The sequence below is a fragment of the Mirounga leonina genome, unplaced genomic scaffold, assembly GCF_011800145.1.
Source record: "Mirounga leonina isolate KUSES-001 unplaced genomic scaffold, KU_Mleo_1.0 Mir_175, whole genome shotgun sequence".
NCBI lineage: Eukaryota > Metazoa > Chordata > Mammalia > Carnivora > Phocidae > Mirounga > Mirounga leonina.
Genome location: NW_023270453.1, coordinates 23713781 through 23732742, shown reverse-complemented (window position 1 = coordinate 23732742; position 18962 = coordinate 23713781). Strand labels below are relative to the sequence as shown.

Sequence of the window (18962 nt, the reverse complement as noted above, 5' to 3'; positions counted from 1 at the left end):
CTGGAGGGTATTATGCTGAGTGAAATAAGTCACTCAGAGAAAGACAATTATCATATGGTTTCACTCACATGTGGAATATAAGAAACAGCACAGAGGATCATAGGGGAAAGGAGGGAAAACTGAATGGGAAGTCATCAGAGAGGGAGAAAAACCATGAGAGACTCTTAACTATAGGAAACAAACTTGAGGGTTACTGGAAGGGAGGTGGGGGGGATGGGGTAACTGGGTGATGGGCATTAAGGAGGGCTCGCGATGTGATGAGCACTGGGTGTTATACACAACTGATAAATTACTGAACACAACATCTGAAACTATGATGTACTATATGTTGGCTAATTGAATTCAAATTAAAAAATAGAGAGAGAAAAATGATAGAAATAGGAAATCTTCATTCTTTAACTCCCAGTGAAATAAATGTTTGAGACAATGATTATGAATGAATGTTAAAATAATATGTAATAAGTTGTTGGGGAACAGGATATTCACATAGTATCAAATTATATCACTTTACAGGTTACTTGCTAATTTCAAAGAAGGGAAATATACCATTATAAGAATTGCTTTTATTAAGTCACTGCCACGAACTATCTTTCCCAGTGACACAACCTTTACCAAGTTATCAAGTAGCATCACTAATACCTTCAGCTGCAGTGCAACACCGTAGGATGTATTGAAGCCTTCTCTTTTTCCAGTTCCACCAGTGAGAAAACTGGTTCCCATTAGCCTCAATATATTAAGTTATCTGTTCAGCCCTCTGTACATAGCCCATTTCCTGACCCCACCAAGCTGCCTTCTAGATTGGCCATGGCAGGCCACCCTGCCCTGCCACCTGGCCCTGTGCCAAGCTAGTTCTCCTGTCAGATCTCAAATGAGAACTGTTTGCACCAATATTTATGGGCTTGATTCTCTAGACCAGTGGCTCACAACCATGAGACATTGGACATATGGAGACACTTTTAGTTGTCACAACTATGGGGAAACTACTGGCATCTAGAAGGTAAAGGCCAAGGATGCTGTTAAACATTCCAGAGTGCACAGGATGGCCCCGTACAACAGGGAATGATCTGGTTCACAATGTCAAAAGTGCCAAGATTGAGAATAGAATACATCTAATTAAGCTGATATAGTACTATGCACATCATCTTTCTGAGTCTTGCTAACTTAAGTTTCATTCAAGGACATCTACTGGGCATGGATTTAAGGAAAATCTGCTTTCCCACCCTTCTGCTGCCTAGTACACAAGCAGAAAGGGACACCTATGCCCACCATGGGACTTGAACCCAAGACTCTGGGATTCAGTCTCATGCTCTACTGACTGAGCTAGCCGGGCACATGACTGCCATATCTACTCAGAGAAGAGTGTAAATACCGTTGGCATGACCACCAGGATAGAGCAGGGCCACCAGGACTGTTGACTGAAGAAGTGTACACAGTGGAGCAGGATTTGGCCCAGGTCTCCTGGTCAGCAGATGGCTCAGGGACTCTGCTGGCCAGGATCCTGAGACAGGGGCTCAACAACAAAACCCACCCAGCAGGAATGCACCCCCTAGCTCGGAACTTCTGTCTTCCCATAAGCTGTAGGTCCCAAAGGCGCCCCAACATACCCAAAGCCACTGGCCTCACAGAGTTATTCATTCACTCATTGAACACCAACTCTAAGTATCTACTGCAATACAGCAGTTAACAAAATGGATTTTTTTAAAACAGAAGAAGAAAGGGAGTTGGATTCCGGACCAGGGGACGATGCTGCTTTTCATTTTTGTTTTCTTCCTCACCAGGCTCGATGCCTGCAGCTTAACAGAGCACACCAACATTTAACCTCAACAGGAAATGCGTTAGGCATCTTCTCCTGTTTGATTGACCCTCTCTCCCCTGTTTTGATACTAGCCCTGCTCGCTTTCATTATTAAAAGAAGAAGAAAAAAAAAAAAGCATTGGAGGTGGCTGCTCTGAGATTTGATTTCAGACCCCGCGCACCTGAGCAAGAACGCAAGTTTGGCATGGCATATCCGAGGACACAGGACCTTCAGGTCACCACAGTGCTATTTTATACGCCAAAGACAGCGTTTGCTAGACACCAAAATCCTGGCCTGACCCCAAGACTCTAACAAGTCACCGGAGGAACTATAAAAAGTCACAGAAGTAACTCAGTTGAAACAACAGAACTCCAGGCAGAAAATCACCCACAATCTTAACCCAGATCAAGTCAACATTACCATTGGCCCGGGTCACCTCGATTCTCTCCACATGCCCATTCAGTTCTGACATTGACCTCTCACAGGTGCAACCTCTGCTCTCCACATTTTCTGTTTACCTCTTGAGCTGCATACTTTGCATTTTGCTAGTGTCTATTTTCTCCCCTTGCCTGTGTGGCCCTGAAAGTTCACAGCCTTTTACACCCATTTCTTTTCTGGGCACTCGTGCAAAAACAACTGGGGTTTGGGAGTTACTGTTTGTTTTAGAAAAAGGGATCACATGACTCTCATAGTGGGATGTTTCAGATCAATAGACCAAGGTTCTTTTTGAGGTTGAACAACATGAATGTGTTACTTAGCCAATTAATCTTACATAGGCATCAGTACTAAGATTTACACAAGTGTGGATAGTAGACATAGGAGTACATTGCTCTTTCCCTTGTGATTAGGTAGAAGACAAGAAAACCTCTCGCTCTTACTTTAAGGATGGTGCAGCAAACTCCTTTGAGTTCCACAGGTTTTCCCCTCAGGCTGTATTTCGCTCTCGCTCTTACTCTAAGGATGGTGCAAACCTCTCAGAGTTCTGCAGGTTTTCCCCTTCCTTAGACTGTAGTTCTTCATGTAACCTAATCTAAAACACCCATCACACACCTATTACCCCAGGTGGGACTCGAACCCACAACTCCTGGCTTAGGAGGCCAGTGTCTTACCCATTAGGCCACTGGGGCAGCTGCTAAACCGTTTGCTTACTGGCTAGAAAGAGTTCCAGAGATTGGTGTGGGTATTCCTCAGAACCAGGCTGAGTTTCTTTGGCGTTCCAGCGTGCATTCAAAAGCCTTCAGGAACAGCTGTAAACGAAACAAATTCGCCCTCCTCTGCATTCCTGCGGCTCCTCGGGCACCGGCTTCGCGGAGTCTGGCTCTTCCGTTTCCTCCAGAAGGAGTCCCACGCTCAGAAATCCGCTGGATTCTCCTTCAGATGAATGGATTCAGAGAGCAGTAGGGGACTCCGGTCGGATCAGTCGATGGTGCATCCGGCCTGGGCTGCGTTCGGTCTTCTCCCGGCCCAGCTGAACAATGACCCGGCAGAGGCAGGGCTGGGAGGACCTGCGGGCCCCACACAGCGTGCAGTGGGGAGACGACCCCTCCAGACCCTCTGCGGCTCACCCGCAGGCCAAAGTCAGAGCCCTCTGCGCCGTGGTCCGGGGCTGGGCGCCACAACTCCGGGCTTCGTCAATGTCCACCAGACGGAGAGAGGCCGGAGGATTCTACCCTGGACCTTGCCCTCTAGGCTCGGGTGCGAGAGGAGGCACAGAGCTCCAAATCAAACCCCTCCCCTTGGGGCTGTCCGAAGCTGAAGGCTCAAGTGTCGTGGACACAACCCTGCAATTTTCCTTGAAATTCACTGTATTCACCGAGGTTTGTAATTTATCCAATGGTAAAAAAAAAAATCAATCAATCAAAATCCGAAGCCTCTCAAGATTCTCTCCCCATTCCCCTAGGAATTCCCGGGACCTCAGAGCCTCCCCGCGCCACACCTCCGAATTTATCCTTTATCATTCGTGCAACAAGATTATCTAACCTACCGTCCATATTCGAATTTCCTCCAATAACGTTCTTTATGGCAAAAACAAAAGAAAAAAAAAAAATCCAGAACCGAATCAGAGAGCACACTTTGCATTAGTTGTCGTGTCTTCTAATGTCCTTTGTGCCACCTGTCCTGGCAATCTGACCACAGGCCCAGAAGAGAAGGCGGCAGGCAAGGGGCTGGAGCTGCCATCCCTGAGACTTCAGGGGAGCGCGCCTGGGAGTGAGGGGACCGCCACCGAGAGAAACTAGGACGCTTTAGACGCGGGGTCCTTGTTGGGGGCGGGGCTTCGCCCTTCCGGTGCACGAGGTCTGCGTACTTGCTGCCTCTTATTTAAAATTATTTGCATTTTAGCAGAAGGTGGGAGAAGGAAGAGGCCCAAAGCAACATGCTTTCCAGAGCCGCTGGAGGCCCGTGGGGGTGGGACGGGTGTATTTCTGTGCATATGCATCTTCCGGGGTCACAGATTCAAGGGGGAACTCAGGAGCAGGTCCTGGGCTCTGCCTTCGTCTCGCCCGTTTGCGGAAATTGGCAAATCCCCTCGGTTTGACCGCCGCTTGGGGATCCACGCACCCCTCTGCTTTTCCACCTCCGTTTAAATGTGGCCAGGATTTTTTTCCCCCTCCCGCCGCTTTTAAGTGTGCTTGTTTGTTTTGAATATCCAACGTTTTCCGTTGTTTTTAGCTAAAATGTTCGTCCCCCAAATCCCGCCCATTTGTGTTACTGGAAACCGCGAGTCTCTCCTGGAATGTTTTTCTTTGTAGTAATTTCCTTAAAGCTGTTAACAATTTTTCAAACCAATAAATAAAGGTTAAAAAAAAAAAAACTTTAGGACAGAGATGGTTGCCCCGGGAAATCTAACTCTACAGGTAGCCTCGGGCGCCTGCGTGGGCTCTGGAGGAAAGAGGACATTGGGCCTGAGCTATGCCCCCGGCCCACGGTTGCCCGGAAAGCGGGGAACCTGCATCCTTTATGGAAAGCAGCTCTCAAGGATTGAAACTCTTTAGGGGTCAAAGTCAAACCCTACCTGGACCTCCAATCTCCTGGACCTCACAGCCTGACCTTCCGAGAGGGGCACAGGACCCTAGTCCTGACCGCACTCGGTCCCCAGGCCGGAGCAGCACCAGGGCAGGCCTGGGAGCGCCCAGGTGAGGGGGACAAGAAAATGGAGGGAGGAGGTGGGGCAAGAAAAAGGAAGAGGGGAGGAGGGCCCAGGCGCCTCCTCAAAGTGCGTCACCCCCACCATCACCCCTCAGTAGTGCTGGCGTATAAATTCCTGGGTGCTCAGCAGGGGGTGCTTTGAGTGCCGCCGAGAAGTGCTGGCCTTGAACCCTCAAAGGGGTGACTGCGGGGGAGCGTTGCTTCTCTCGGATTCCCCTTCCCCAAACCGGCCCAGGACTACACCTGACGCAGCCCTGGGAGGAGCGCCCTGCCCCGGGATGCCTGCACCTCTGAAGCCTAGGCCTCCAAATTAAATTTTTTAAAGCATCCGGAACCAGCTGGGGACTTTTAAAGATTTTCTTCTAATTTTCTCTTGCGTTGTCCCGTTTCGTCGCCCAAAGGCTGAGGTCTGCCAACAGTTCCTCAATCTCTAAGAGGACGTTTTTGTATCAAAAACACTAGGGCTCGTCCGGGATTTGAACCCGGGACCTCTCGCACCCTAAGCGAGAATCATACCCCTAGACCAACGAGCCATGGAAGTGGCTTCCTCCTGCTCTCTTTATGACTTCATGGCGACCCAAGGGTTGGGACAAGCGGGATTAAGGAAGTGACGCGGGGAGGAGATTCGGATTTCAGGCCCGCAGGGAAGGATTGAGCTCAGAAGCGGGTGGGCGCGGAAGGAGCTCACAGAGTGGGGAGCAGCCCTCTCATGTCCCCCAATCTGGTGGCCCCAGCATTCACTCAATGAATGCTGCCAGGCAGACGGTCCATGCGTCCTTGCGCCGCCACGGGGGTCACTTCGCTGACATTCCTCGCAACCGCGAGCACGCTGGTCACACTCTGGGGCAAAAGCCACCGAGAGGCCCCCGGTCCCCGGGGCAGCGTTGCCTTTAGATTCTAGGTCAGTGGGACGCCTTGCGTGGAAATACTGCCCCCCTGTGGTGCACCCACACTGCTCCCTAATCGTCTCCTGCCGAGTTTCGCGCGCCAAACCAAGAAAACAAACCGCCCAACGTGGGGCTCGAACCCACGACCCTGAGATTAAGAGTCTCATGCTCTACCGACTGAGCTAGCCGGGCATCCCCGGATGGGCTTTTTAGATGGTGGGCTGATCTGAAGGTGATGGGAACTTGGCTAAGTAATGAATTGGACCTGAGCACCTGGGGTCGGGTCAGTAGAGTCCCACAGGGGCAGCGAGGGTGCTGCTTGTCCAGGACTTCCCTCACCTTCCCATGGCCTCTAGTTGGGGAACCTGTCTGGGTCCCGTGCCCGCAGGGGCGGACCTGGCGTTAGGCGCAGGAAGAGCAGCCCCAGCAGAGCGAGCGGTGCAGGCCTACGGCAAGATATACCAGTTTACCTATTGACCCCTTGACGGACATCTGGATAATTCCAGTTTTTGTTTTGTTTTTGTTTTTTGTTGTTTTGTTGTTGTTTTGGCTGTTAGAAATATGTAACAGCTATAAATATCGGAGTACAGGTTTTTGTGTGAACATAAATTTTCATTTTTCTGGGATAGACACCCAAAGGTGCAATTGCTGGGTCACATGGTAGTTACATGTTCAGTTTTTAAAGAAACTGCCATAGTGTTGTCCAGAGTGGCTGGACCGTTTCCATTCCCATCAACAATGCATGAGTAACCCAATTTGATAAAATGTTCAATAGAAAGAGAGCATCAGCATCCTTGTGGCATCTCCAACCTCAAAGAAAATGTCAAGGTTTCACTATCAAGGATGAAGTTTGCTGTAGTATTTTGTAGATAATTTTGGCAAGTTAGGGGTATTATCTCCTTTTGCTGGTTTACTAAGCATTTTAAAAATCATGAATGGAAGTTAGATTGTATTGAATATTTTTCCCTGAATTTGTTGCAGAAAGCAATAGATTTTCTAAGATTTTATTTATTTATTTGAGAGAGAGAGAATGAGAGAGAGCACATGAGAGGGGGGAGGGTCAGAGGGAGAAGCAGACTCCCTGCCGAGCAGAGAACCCGATGCGGGACTCGATCCAGACACTCCAGGATCATAACCTGAGCGGAAGGCAGTCGCTTAACCAACTGAGCCACCCAGGCGCCCAGCAATAGATTTTCTAACATCAAATCAACTGCACTCCCTAGATAAACTCAACTTGGAAGTGGTATATTATTCTTCTTATAGGTCATAAGATTTGGTTTGCTAGTATTAAGATTTTACATCCATTTTCATGAGTGAGATTATAGATTATGTGGTTTTAAAATTATTTTTCATATTGTCTATGTTGTTGTTGTTTTTTAATGTAGGCTCCATGCCCAGCACAGAGCCCAACAGGGTGCTTGAACTCACAACTCTTGAGATCAAGTGTCAGATGCGCAACCTACTGAATCACCCAGGGGTCCCTGTGTTTAGTTTTGATACCAGAGTTGTGCTGGCCTCCTAAAATGTGTTGTGGGGTTCCATGTTCTATTCTGTGAAAGCTTTTGTGTGAGATAAAAATTTTGTTTCTTGAATGTTTGGTAGCGTGCTTCACAGCAACCATCTGAGTCAAGAATCTTCCTTGGAGGATAGTTTTTGACTATTGATTCACTTTCTTTATTAGTTTTAAGATCATTTACATTTTTATTCCATTTTGGTCCCAGTAAGGCATGTTTTTTGATTTTAAAAAATTATGTATTTCTCTAAATTTTCACAAAGGTGTTTAGCATATGCTTTTATTATTTAATTATGCAATGACTGTGAAGTCATTCTTATTCCCGCTTTGCGTTGCATGTCTCTTCCTTTATTTCTTAATGAGTATTTGCAGAGTTTTAGCAATAGCCCTAGCTTTTCCCAAGATTTGCCTTCAGGACGTGTTATTAATCTCTATAGTATGCTTGTTTTCTACTTCATTATTTTCATATCTTATTATTTTTTCCCTAACTTCTTTGGGTTTATTTTTGCTGTTCTTTTTCTAACTTCTTGCCATTAGTTTTCAATCTTTCTATTATATGCATCTAAGGCTATCAATTTCCCTCTAACTACAGTTTTAGCTGTACGTTACAGGTTTTGGTATGCAGTATTTTCATCATCATTTATTTCAAAGTATTTCTAAATCCCATTGTAATTTCTTCCTTAGCTCATGGAATTTTTAGAAGTATGTTGCTTAATTTGCAATCATATTGGGATATTTTAGGGTTTTGTTTATTTTTGTATTATTTATTCTGACCTATTCTTAGTTTACTGTTTCTCCATCTTTTCTTTTTTAAAGATTTTATTTATTTATTTGAGAGAGAGAGAGAGAGAAACAGCATGAGAGGGGACAGGGTCAGAGGGAGAAACAGGCTCCCCGCCAAGCCAAGAGCCCGATGCGGGGCTCGATGCGGGGCTCGATGCAGGGCTCGATGCGGGGCTCGATGCGGGGCTCGATGTGGGGCTCGATCCCAGGACTCCGGGATCATGACCTGAGCTGAAGGCAGTCGCTTAACCAACTGAGCCACCCAGGCGCCCTGTTGTTTCTCCATCTTTTTTTAACTGTTATATCTATTACATCTATTGAATTTTGTTTCAATTTTTGTGTATTTTTATTTTTAGAAGAATATAGAGGGGCGCCTCGGTGGCTCAGTTGGTTAATCAACTGCCTTCGGCTCAGGTCATGATCCCAGGGTCCTGGGATCGAGCCCCACATCAGGCTCCTTGCTCGGCGGGGAGCCTGCTTCTCCCTCTTCCTCTACCTGCCACTCCCCCTGTTTGTGCTCTCTCTCTCTTTCTCTCTGTGTCAAATAAATAAATAAAATCTTAAAAAAAAAAAAGAATATAGATCTTTTACAATCTTTAGATCATTTTACATAGCTTCTATTGTCAAAGATATTTTAGTCTTCATTTATTTATGCATAGTAAGAATAGTTGTATTATAGTCTGTGTCTAATAATCTTAGCATCTAAAATGTTTGCAATTTCATTTCCATTGCTTGTTGTTCCTTGGTTATTGCTCATGGTGCCTTATTTCCTTGTTTTTTGTTTGTTTTGTGAGTTGCCCATTTTCCTTGTAAATTTCTTTGTGTAGGGAATTCTGTGAGATCTAGAATAAAAGTGTATTTCTCCACAGACAATTTTTACTTCTGCCAGGGGCTCAAAGACTTACCATACCATTCATTAATTTAGCACTTAAATTAAATCTTCTACTTGAGGGTTTTTTTCCCCCTCCAGTTGGTCCTCAAGTACACAGAATTGGATTATTCATGATACTTGGTTGATGGCACTCTCAAACTCACCATCCTAAACAAAAAGGAAGACCATGCTACTAACAGTTGTCCAACACCTTGGTCCTCCTCTCCGCTGCATTCTCTTGATTCCTTCTCTCCAGTGTAACCATCCTTCAGATCCTGTAGGAGGCAGATGCTCTTGGCACACCTTGGCACTCTTCTTTCCACACATGCTGAAGGCATTTGCTGGCAAGCACTTGTGACTCCACAGAAGGACTTTCCCTGGGCCCTTGGCCTGACAAGAGGGGAAAGGCTGGAGGAGTTAATCCCCCCCACCTCCCCTGAATCCCACTTTCTTCTCAGCCCCAGGTACTGAGGGAGTGTTTTATAGGAATTCTGTGCCTGGAGGCATCGCAGCCTCAAGGTTCTGCAGAACAGATGTCCCCCCTTGCAGAGCTCTTGAACATGATTTGCTAGGCTTTAGTAACATGTATGAGAGATTCTCTAACACAATTTTAAATTGTTAACATCTGTTTGACGTTTGGGCTGATGCGACAAGGAGTGGGGATATAACTACATGGGATCATAGCCTCCGACAAACATGTCCACTATTGTTCTTCAAATGTTTAGATTTTCAAACTTTCTTGTGTTGGCGGGACCCGGTCCGCTTCTTGCCCCGCGAAGGTGACCCCAGTCCACACACAGCCGGAGCTGCAGAAAAGGGCAGAGGGGACCCCAATGGGACAGGCACTGGGGGTCAGGGCTCTGGCAGCGGAGAGCCCCAGGAGGCCATGCCCAGGTGAGGAGTGCCGGGCTTGGCGTCTGGAGACCCCTAGGGCCAGGCTGCAAATGCCAGAAGTCCACGGCCTCTCCTCAAACTCCTTGACTCCTGAGCCCGGAACTGGGCTGGGGGCCCAGGCTTGCCGCGCCAAAGGGGTCGGTTTGGAGAATAATGGGCTCTTAGTGCACAGGAAGGAAAGACCTTTTTCTCCTACCTCGGTGCTTCGAACTCCGAATGACAAAGTAGTATCGGGAGACAGGGCTCTGGCGACTGGGTCCCAATTAAATTTTAAAAGCAGCGGTGGGCGGCATTTAGCCAGCCTGAGGCCTTTCCAAAGTCACCTTTCCCGGGGTCGAGCTTCGCGGCCTGGCGCACAGATCTCAGGCCAGAATTCTGACCCGCATCCGGGAGACAAAAAGGAGGGCTCGTCCGGGATTTGAACCCGGGACCTCTCGCACCCTAAGCGAGAATCATACCCCTAGACCAACGAGCCCCGCTGAAGTCGGCCTCCAGGCTCCTCTTTATGACCGTTGTGGCATCCGGGGCGGGACCCGCAGAGCAGCGCGGGGAGAGGACTCCGGCTGCAGACTAGTGGAGAACCGCTAAATTCAAGAATCCGTGGGCGTGGAGGGAGCCCAGCGCTCCCTGAGCCCACGAAGTGGGGAGCGGTTCCTGCGTGCCGGCCATATGGTGGTCTCCGCGCTTCCGCTCGGCGCTGAGTCCCTGGCCGGGAGGGGCGGGCGGCCAGCCCGGCAGGCGGTCAGGGCGTCCCCGCGCCGCCCTTGGATCACTCTGCAGGCGCTCCTCCCGGCTCCTCCCAGCGCGCAGCGCAGAAGCCGGTGAGGAGCTCCAGGTCGGACGCGGCAGCTGGACGGCTCAAGAGCCGGGCGGCGGCGCGTGGAGGGTGCTTGAGCCGAAGTCACTAGGAAGCCCGCTTTGGAAAACGCCGCACCCCCACGGTGTGGCACGCAATGGGTGGTTACTAAACGCGTGCGGAGTGCATGGAAGAAATAGCCACCACCATCTGCCTCTGCCCCTTGCCCCCGCTCTTCCAGGCTGCGCTCCCCTCTCCAGTCACTGGCAAGATCAAACCAAGAAATCCGGTTTCCGACATGGGACCTACAACCCACGAGTAACGTTGAGAGTCGCTTTGTTATGCTGACTAAACGAGCCGTCCTGCCCTAGGTGCCATCAAACGGGAGGGGCTGACCCCTGGAGGGAGGTGGATCAGGCCACCAACAAGACCCCGAGCCAGGACGACTCAGGGATGCCCTCCTCTGCTCAGCGGGGGCAAGAGGCGGTCTTCTGGTCCTCAGGTAGTGGTGAGGACAAGGAGCCCGCCCTCAGGGCAGAGAGACTGCGTCCAGGGGTTCGGGGTCGGGTCCTAGGCACTCTGCTGTCTCTGTGTCCTTCCCCGTGTTGAGGCGTGACCCAACCCGCGAGGATCCCGCAGATCTGCGCTAGCAGCTTCGCTTTGTACTGTCTGACCACCACCCCTCCGGATCCAAGGCGCGAATTTCCTAGCGCTCTCATCTGGGAAGGCCCCAGGGAACTGAAGTTCTACCCGCAGAATCCCAGGTCTCTCCCCCCCCCCCCAAAAAAGGCAACTTAAGTAAGAGTAGGGCTCACCCGGGACTTAAGCGAGGATCATCTCGAACTAAGATGAGATCTGTACCCCTAGAGCAGCCAACGATGCACTTTCCCTTATTTTACATAACCTCCTCCTACTTCCCAGAATAGTCTCCTTTAACCTCGTTCCCGCGGGATCCCAGCCTCAGGAGATACATACTGTCTGCGTCTGCCGGAGCCCTAGCTCCCTCACCAGCTGAACCATCTGGAGCCTCAGCCTGGTAGGTGCCGAACTCCACTGAAAACGTAGAGGGGAAAAGATGAGGGAAGGGGCTCGTCCGGGATTTGAACCCGGGACCTCTCGCACCCAAAGCGAGAATCATACCCCTAGACCAACGAGCCGCCACGTTCCACCCGCTCCTCCTTCTGCAGCTGACGCACGCGGAAACACCGACATCACCCCGAGAGCTCAGCTGTTAACTTGTGCATCTGTGAAGCCGGCTCTATGCGTTCGCGGGTTCGCAGCTGCTGTCAGGTTTCAGACCCACAAGTTCATCAACGGCTGCACGTGCGGCCCGAGCTGGCCCAGCTGGAGGAAGGCCGCACAGCTGCAGCTGTCCAACCCACCGCTTCCCAATTAGGCATCCTGATCGCTGCGGCGCGCAGGGGAGGGCTGGTCTTCAGCCCAGGCTGGGATCCAGTGACGGAGAGAGACTCTCAGCAGTGCCCAGGGTGAACTGCGGGTGGTGGGGTGGGGGCCACAGTTCACCCCCAGTCCATCGCAAACCGGGAACGATGCTCTGCCCCCAAACCGCAGCGCCTATTTTCCTGGGCTGAAGCCCTCTAAATTGGCCCCGGACAGGGAGACAGAACAAATACGGAATTCCCAAACTACTGAATATTGGGAATCAGGACCCACTATATCCCTCTACTTGATTGATACCTGAATCAAATTCTCCCACATTATGACCCCATGAGGACTGGAGCGTGGGCAGCATTGCTGAGCGAGAGGAGAAGCTGGCAGCAAAAGGAGTTTCCAGGAGTATAATCCTCGCTTAGAACAAAAGAGGATCAAATCCCGGAGGAGCCTAGGTTTTCAGACTTTCTTGTCTTTTATTTAGGGACAACCTGCTGTGTTCCCAGAGGAGGAAAACCCTTGTGGAATTCCTTTCCAGGGACCTTGCTAACAAGGAGCGAGGAAGCCCTTGGTGTCGGCCTTAAAGGGCCCTGGTCCTTGCCCTGTCCTGGGCGTGGGTGCTGGAATGACTACTCTCCCTACTCTCAGGAACGGGAGTCCAGAAGCACCCATGGGAGGCCAATCCTGGTACAAGGGGCAGATGCTCTGAGGGCAGGAACCAAGCATGGCTTCCTGGGTGAGCAGGAATCTGCTTTTATCACCTCACACATTGTGCACCCAACAGAGCACTTTTCAGGCAGGCGTGGATAGCTGGGACCAGAGAAACAACCCATGTGGGCGGGAATCCTCATTGCCTTCAACGGGCAATAAAAAATCTAACTACTGTGAGGCTCAAAGCCATGACCCTGAGAATAAGAGTATGGTGTCAGCTGAGCTAACCTGGTGACCATATGGGTGTTTTTGCTGAATCTCTTCATTAAAGCTGAGTCTCGAATGTGGGCAACACCAGGATCTGGACCAGACTGTTGACATTTCCAGCCTCATACATCACCCTCGACCCTGACCCCAAAATTCAGACGTAGGCTGAGACCCCTGATGGTGTGAGGTGCCAAGTTGGAGTCCAGTCCTTCTCTGTGCCTTGATGAAATCCAAGGTCACCTGTTGATGCCCCCAAGTCCCAGCACCACCCTGAGGCTTCAGGAGGAGGGTGTGTCGGCCTGAGACCACTCCAGGGATATACGGAAACTTGAGCCCCTTTCTCAGAGGGGTGGAAAACAGGCCTGACCACTCGATTCCTCCCTCATTCCCTCGAAATATTTTGTTGAACTCCAACACCGTGGTCAGCCCTTGGGATCCAGCTCCTTCGCAGGGAGTGGCATAAAGCCAGGATCTGCCAATTTGGGACAAGAGGCTGTTCAGGTTCCTGCCCGAGAGGTCAGGAGGAATGCGAAGTGGGGAGGCAGGAGAGGCGGGGGAGGAGAGAATAAACAGGGGCCCCAGAGCATCTGGGCTTCCCCCAGCCAGAGATGCCTGGCTCAGGGGCATGGGCGGGGAGGGGTGGACAAGCAGGCTGGAAGCTCAGACAGGAGTTAATGCTTCAGTCTCAAGGCTCTGTTCTAAGTGCTTTACACAAAATATAATTTAATATCCCAAACAAATCTTTGAGTCATGAGTTCTGATTATCCCCACTTAACAGATGGATTAACTGATGTCCTTGAGAGGCTGGGTCTTGTGGGTCCAGATCTGTGGAGTCCAGCTGGAAAATAGTGGAGTCAACTCCTGTAACCCTCCTGCAATCCAAAAAGAACTGCCCAAGATTTGTGTTCTGCACCTTCCTCATCTAGGCGAAGGCTCAAGACTCCAGACCACAAGCCATGGAAAATTCCCAGTGTAGGATCTCTCCAGGAAGCAGAGTTCCCCTGAGGCTGTGGTTCAGGGATGGAGTCTGTGCAATGAAGTGTGGCTCAGGGACAAGGGTCAGCTCTGTGTATCCATGGTGACACATGGGACCTCGACAATGGGGGGGGAGAGGGTATCAGCAACCCCCTCCCCTCACCTTCTCTACTTTCAATGCCTTTGCTTTCCATTGTAAAGGGACCTAGAATTGGGACCCACCATTCCATCCACCCCTCAAAAATGTCTCTGTGCAAGAGAAGGGCTTGTCGGGGATTTGAATCCAGGACTTCTCACTCCCAAAACAAGTTGTGCACCCCCAGATTAACAAATCCCTCAAGGTCAGTTACTTCATCTGCCTCTCATCCTTCCATGGAAGAAAGTGGTCTTGACCCTGGTTCTGTGGGACCTGGAGACATCCACTCTTCTGGCAATCACTGGCTGGGCCAGGCTCCAGCCGAGGCTGCGAGTACAAGGAGTACTAACTTGCCAACAGGATGACTGCAACAGTAGGGCTGTGAACAGGGACAGGGTCTCCTAGATGCTGAAGGGGGTCCCTGGAGAGAAGCCCTGCCAGGCTGGAGTAAGGAAGGCGGGCACAGGGGGAGGAGGGCCACCTGTATGTGGGCAGGGAGAGCAGAGGGCCCCAGGAAGTGGCCCTTGTCACCCGGGTCAGGTTTAATTTTAAACATATCTGTTCCTTATTCCCTGAACTGTCCTCACCATCACCTGGGCTCCTGGCTTTCTCTCCCCATCCCTATGTTTAAGCCACTGCCACCCCTAAAAAATAAAACTCCCAAGGTAGAGGAAGTGCCTCAGAATGTCTCCCCTGAAGGTAAAAGTTACACCCAAGTACCGTGTTCTCTTTTCCTCATAGAATGTGCAATCAGGAAGTTTGTTTTCTCAGGAAGATCTCTCTAAACGGGGTTAGGACTTGTTGAAAGCCTGCTGACGCACAAAATGCAGAGCCCGCCCAACGTGGGGCTCGAACCCACGACCCTGAGATTAAGAGTCTCATGCTCTACCGACTGAGCTAGCCGGGCGACAAGAGCCCGTTCTGGGCGCTCTGTCCTTTGTTCTGAGGCCTCAGGTGACTTGGCTGCAGAGGTTCTGGGGGTTCGACAGGAGGACACGGAGGGCTTCTCCAGCCCCCCCAGGCCTGGGGACGGGGTTCCAATCCTTGAACCGTAGACTACTCGCCCACGCCGCCGCGCGGAAGAACCGAGCCACCTCCTCCGGCCTCAGACTCGGCGTGCTCAGGACGTGGTTTGGGGTCTGGGCTCGCCGAGTCCGCACGTTGTGGTGGGCCAAGGGGCCGCGCCGGTCCGAGGGCGCGGGCGGAGGTTCCCAGTTCTCCCCTCACCTCGTTCCTTGTCCGCAGGTACCGGGGTCCTTCCCACAAGGGTCCCTCTGTCCCCTCCCCGCGACGCGGAGGGACACTTCTCCCCAGCAGGAAAAAGCCGCAGCGACCAGCTCTCCTGTGCTGGGCACTGTAGTGGGGAGACACTTCCCGCCTTGCCCCCACCTGAAGCCAACAGAATCTGGACACTTGGGGACGCCCAAGACTCAGGCGCAGGGACGGTCGCCCCCAAAACAAGCACCGTACCTTAAACCAAAGAGCCAGAACGAAGACGACGGGTGCGGTCCTTGGTGACTCTGCCTCGCCCTCCTCACCGCAGGGGAAGGGGCCTGGGGGAAGTTCCCCCCGATAACACAAAGGGGAGGGTGAGCTTGGGCTCGGTGCTCCGGAGTCCGCGGGCCATTCCAGAGATGCACACGCAGGGAAGCTTCCATCCGCCGCCCGATGGAGCGGGGAGAGGCGGGGATCGGGCGGCTGCGGAGCTGGGGCGGCACCGGGACCCGACCGGACAGGGCGCGGGGTGGGGGCAGGTGCCAGGACACCGCACCTGCTCCGGGTCCTAAACGAAGAAGCAGCACAGCCAAACACCCGAACAGACGTCGCCCTGAACGCGCGGCCCCTCGCAGCAGGGGCACGCGAGACACGTGGCGCTGCCCACCAGCTCCTCGCGGGAGCCTGGAAGGGGGCGGGTCCTGACGGGGAAGCCTGCGCACCTGGGGCACGCCCCGGTGGCCTAATGGAGAAGGCACTGGCCTCCTAAGCCAGGGATTGTGGGTTCGAGTCCCACCCGGGGTAGGGCGGTCCTGTTTTGGCACTCCTATGCTGGGTGGTTTCTGCTGTCAAAGACTTGTCAGCCACAGCTGAGCCCTGCACCTCCTAGGACCCCCGAGGTTGGGGCACGGGTGTCTCTTTACACCCGTGAAGGTGATAAAAGGAGGGATTGGGTGGGCTTTGTGGAGGGAGCACACCGGAGCTACCTGGGGGGTGAGGGGCGTGTTACAGAGCGGAAAGCACAGGCTGGTTTAGCTGTTGATGGGTGGAGTTGAGGGCTGAACTTTCTCTGGGCCACCACCCATTAGCCCTTTGGTTTAATTCCTCTGGCTTCCCGGTAAAGGGGTGAAGAGTGGGTCCTAACCCCTGGAACCTGTATGGGGGGGTGGCTTTTCTAGCACTTTGGAGGTTTGGGGGGGGGGCAGGAACAGAGTTAATGGAGAGCAGAGAAAGACCCATGGACAATACCTGGCAGATCTTCGTCCCAATCTGGGCCCAAATTCAAGAAAGAAACATCTAGGACAGTCACACATACCTTCAAATTCTGAGCCCTCTGGGGTCCCAGAAAAACAATCCGAAGAGCGAATCCTAGACTCCCTTCCCCCAAACCCCACAGCTCCTTAGAGGAGGAGGATCCACCACTCGTGGCTCTCTTCATTGAGAAACATGACATCGGACCCCGAGGAAAATTCTTCCACCAACAGCCTTGCCTGTTGGACCAGGACCAGGCTCTAGTGTCCCTTAGCAGAGCTGTGTTTCTAAGTCTCACCGGTGGGGTGAGGTGTGGCCCCGAGGATGCAGAAGTCCCAAAATTGCAGGTGTCCACTGCAGGGCTGGATCCTGGTGGTGACAAGGAGCAAGTGGGAACATGATTTGACCTCTGATATGTCAGAAGAAGCATGGAGTGAGTCTTCCTGACAGAAATCAGAACGCTGGAACTCACAATTAGTGTCCAGTTAATGACCTATTCGAATCAAGTTCGAGGATGGGGGAGCCTTTGTCTTTCCCTCCCTCAGGCCTGGGGACCAATTCGGCCACATACCAGCCACGGAGCCCATCCGTGGAGTGGATCCGGGGCTACCGCCCGAACGTCAATGCGAGCCGCAACCCTTTTGGGCGCCCCGCCCCCCAGACACACACACGCACACCCGCACTCCCTGGCAGCCCCGGGCCAGGCCCCACTCCTCTTTGTCCCTACCAGCCCCCGGTGGTAGCAGATTTCCTCGCCCCTTGTCTGGGATGATGGGGTTGGGGAGGAGCGGGATAGGAGGTCGTGGGGCCACCTGTCCGCAACCCCAGACCTTTCGGCTGTACTGAGGCCCTCTGTACCTAGAGGGGTAGATTCCAGGACGGGCCACGCCTCCCTCAAGGCCTGACTCGCCCTGGACTTTTTGGCGCCTCCCGAAGTCCTCTCATTAGGTGGGGGGTTGCTGAAGTTTCCTGGCTAGCTCAGAAAAACCCTTCGTTTCAAAACTGTAGAGGGGCACCTGGGTGGCTCAGTCGTTAAGCATCTGCCTTCGGCTCAGGTCATGATCCCAGGGTCTTGGGATCAAGCCCCGCATAGGGCTCCCTGCTCCTCGGGAAGCCTCCTTCTCCCTCCCCCACTCCCCCTGCTTGTGTTCCCTCTCTCGCTGTGTCTCTCTCTGTCAAATAAATAAATAAATAAATAAATAAATAAATAAATAAATAAATAAATAAATAAATAAATAAATAAAAGACTGTAAAATTGAGCCCCACCTTGGACATCAGACTTTCAGGGATGCAGCTGCTGATCAACCGATTTTAAAGTTAATCAATCCCCCAATTGCGGATGCCGACACCTCAGATTCGGTGCTTCTGTGAACTGCTGGATCCAACACCTGTATGTACCTGGAGAGTGAGGGTCTTCTGTTTTCCCCTCCACACGGGCAAAGACCCTCACAGCTGGCCAAGGCCAGAGACGCCCACACTGGGCCTCTGCCCTTGGTTCATTTTACCCTGAACAAAGTCTACATTTTGAGAAATCTGAGCCGGGAGAGGGTGCACGATCGATGGTTCTCGGGACTGCACTAGCTGCACGACCGCCACAAAATAATTGGCAGGGGTTTGCATCCTCCCAGAATATAATACAGACAGCACCACTCTTGGTGGCTCTCAATTAGGTCCTCTAGTCACAGCGGGCATCTGAACCTGGAAAGGAACTGGGGGGAGGGGCGTTGGCTTCTTCCATTAGCTGATTTTCTCAGAGATTCCCTAGCACTCTGAGCAATAAATGGGCCAGATATTGATGATGCAGGTCTTTATGTGGGTGTTTGGAACTGAGAACCCTTTCTGAGGTTGGGGAAAATGGGATGGGCAGTGGCCAATGAGCCCAGGAAAAAGGCCAGCGTGGAGCTCCAAACGCAGACTGGGAGAGAGCTTTGTGGTCTATGGAGTGAGCTAGCCAGGCACTGGGAACTTTTCTGTGGTTCTTTAAGTCAAGGAGGAGCCTCAGCTTCACTCTCTCTAGAAAAGCAAAGTCCCAGAGTCAGACTCAAATCTGTTGCTTAGCCCTCAGCAAGCCTAACTAGGGACCAACTGTGTTTATGGCTGCTGAGAACACCTGCCCTTTGTGGACCCCAATACTGAGTGTCTGGGCCCCTGCTTCTGTGTTTTTCATTCCTGGACAGTCTATGAAACAAAGAGAAACCCTGTCCTAGGCCAAGCCCTGGTTCCATCTACCCAAGTTTAAAAGCAAGACCTTAGGGGAACCTGGCTGGCTCAGTCCAGGGAGCATGTGACTCTTGATCTCAGGATTATGAGTTCCAGCCCCATGTTGGGTGTAGAGATTGCTAAAATAAATAAATAAATAAATAAATAAATAAATAAATAAATAAATAAA

General features: G+C 51.6%; 7 non-coding genes across 7 annotated transcripts; 1 reads left to right on the top strand and 6 right to left on the bottom strand.

Annotated features, from left to right (window-relative positions):
- Nucleotides 1–2849: 2849 nt before the first annotated feature.
- On the bottom strand, nt 2850–2922 carry TRNAR-CCU. The gene has a single exon. It is a non-coding gene; the product is annotated as a tRNA-Arg (tRNA).
- A 2481-nt stretch (nt 2923–5403) lies between these two features.
- TRNAP-AGG lies at nt 5404–5475 on the bottom strand. The gene has a single exon. It is a non-coding gene; the product is annotated as a tRNA-Pro (tRNA).
- A 473-nt stretch (nt 5476–5948) lies between these two features.
- On the bottom strand, nt 5949–6021 carry TRNAK-CUU. Its single transcript has one exon. It is a non-coding gene; the product is annotated as a tRNA-Lys (tRNA).
- Nucleotides 6022–10293: 4272 nt separating this feature from the next.
- On the bottom strand, nt 10294–10365 carry TRNAP-AGG. Its single transcript has one exon. It is a non-coding gene; the product is annotated as a tRNA-Pro (tRNA).
- A 1406-nt stretch (nt 10366–11771) lies between these two features.
- On the bottom strand, nt 11772–11843 carry TRNAP-UGG. The gene has a single exon. It is a non-coding gene; the product is annotated as a tRNA-Pro (tRNA).
- Nucleotides 11844–14941: 3098 nt separating this feature from the next.
- Nucleotides 14942–15014, bottom strand: TRNAK-CUU. Its single transcript has one exon. It is a non-coding gene; the product is annotated as a tRNA-Lys (tRNA).
- Nucleotides 15015–16053: 1039 nt separating this feature from the next.
- On the top strand, nt 16054–16126 carry TRNAR-CCU. The gene has a single exon. It is a non-coding gene; the product is annotated as a tRNA-Arg (tRNA).
- Nucleotides 16127–18962: the final 2836 nt, after the last annotated feature.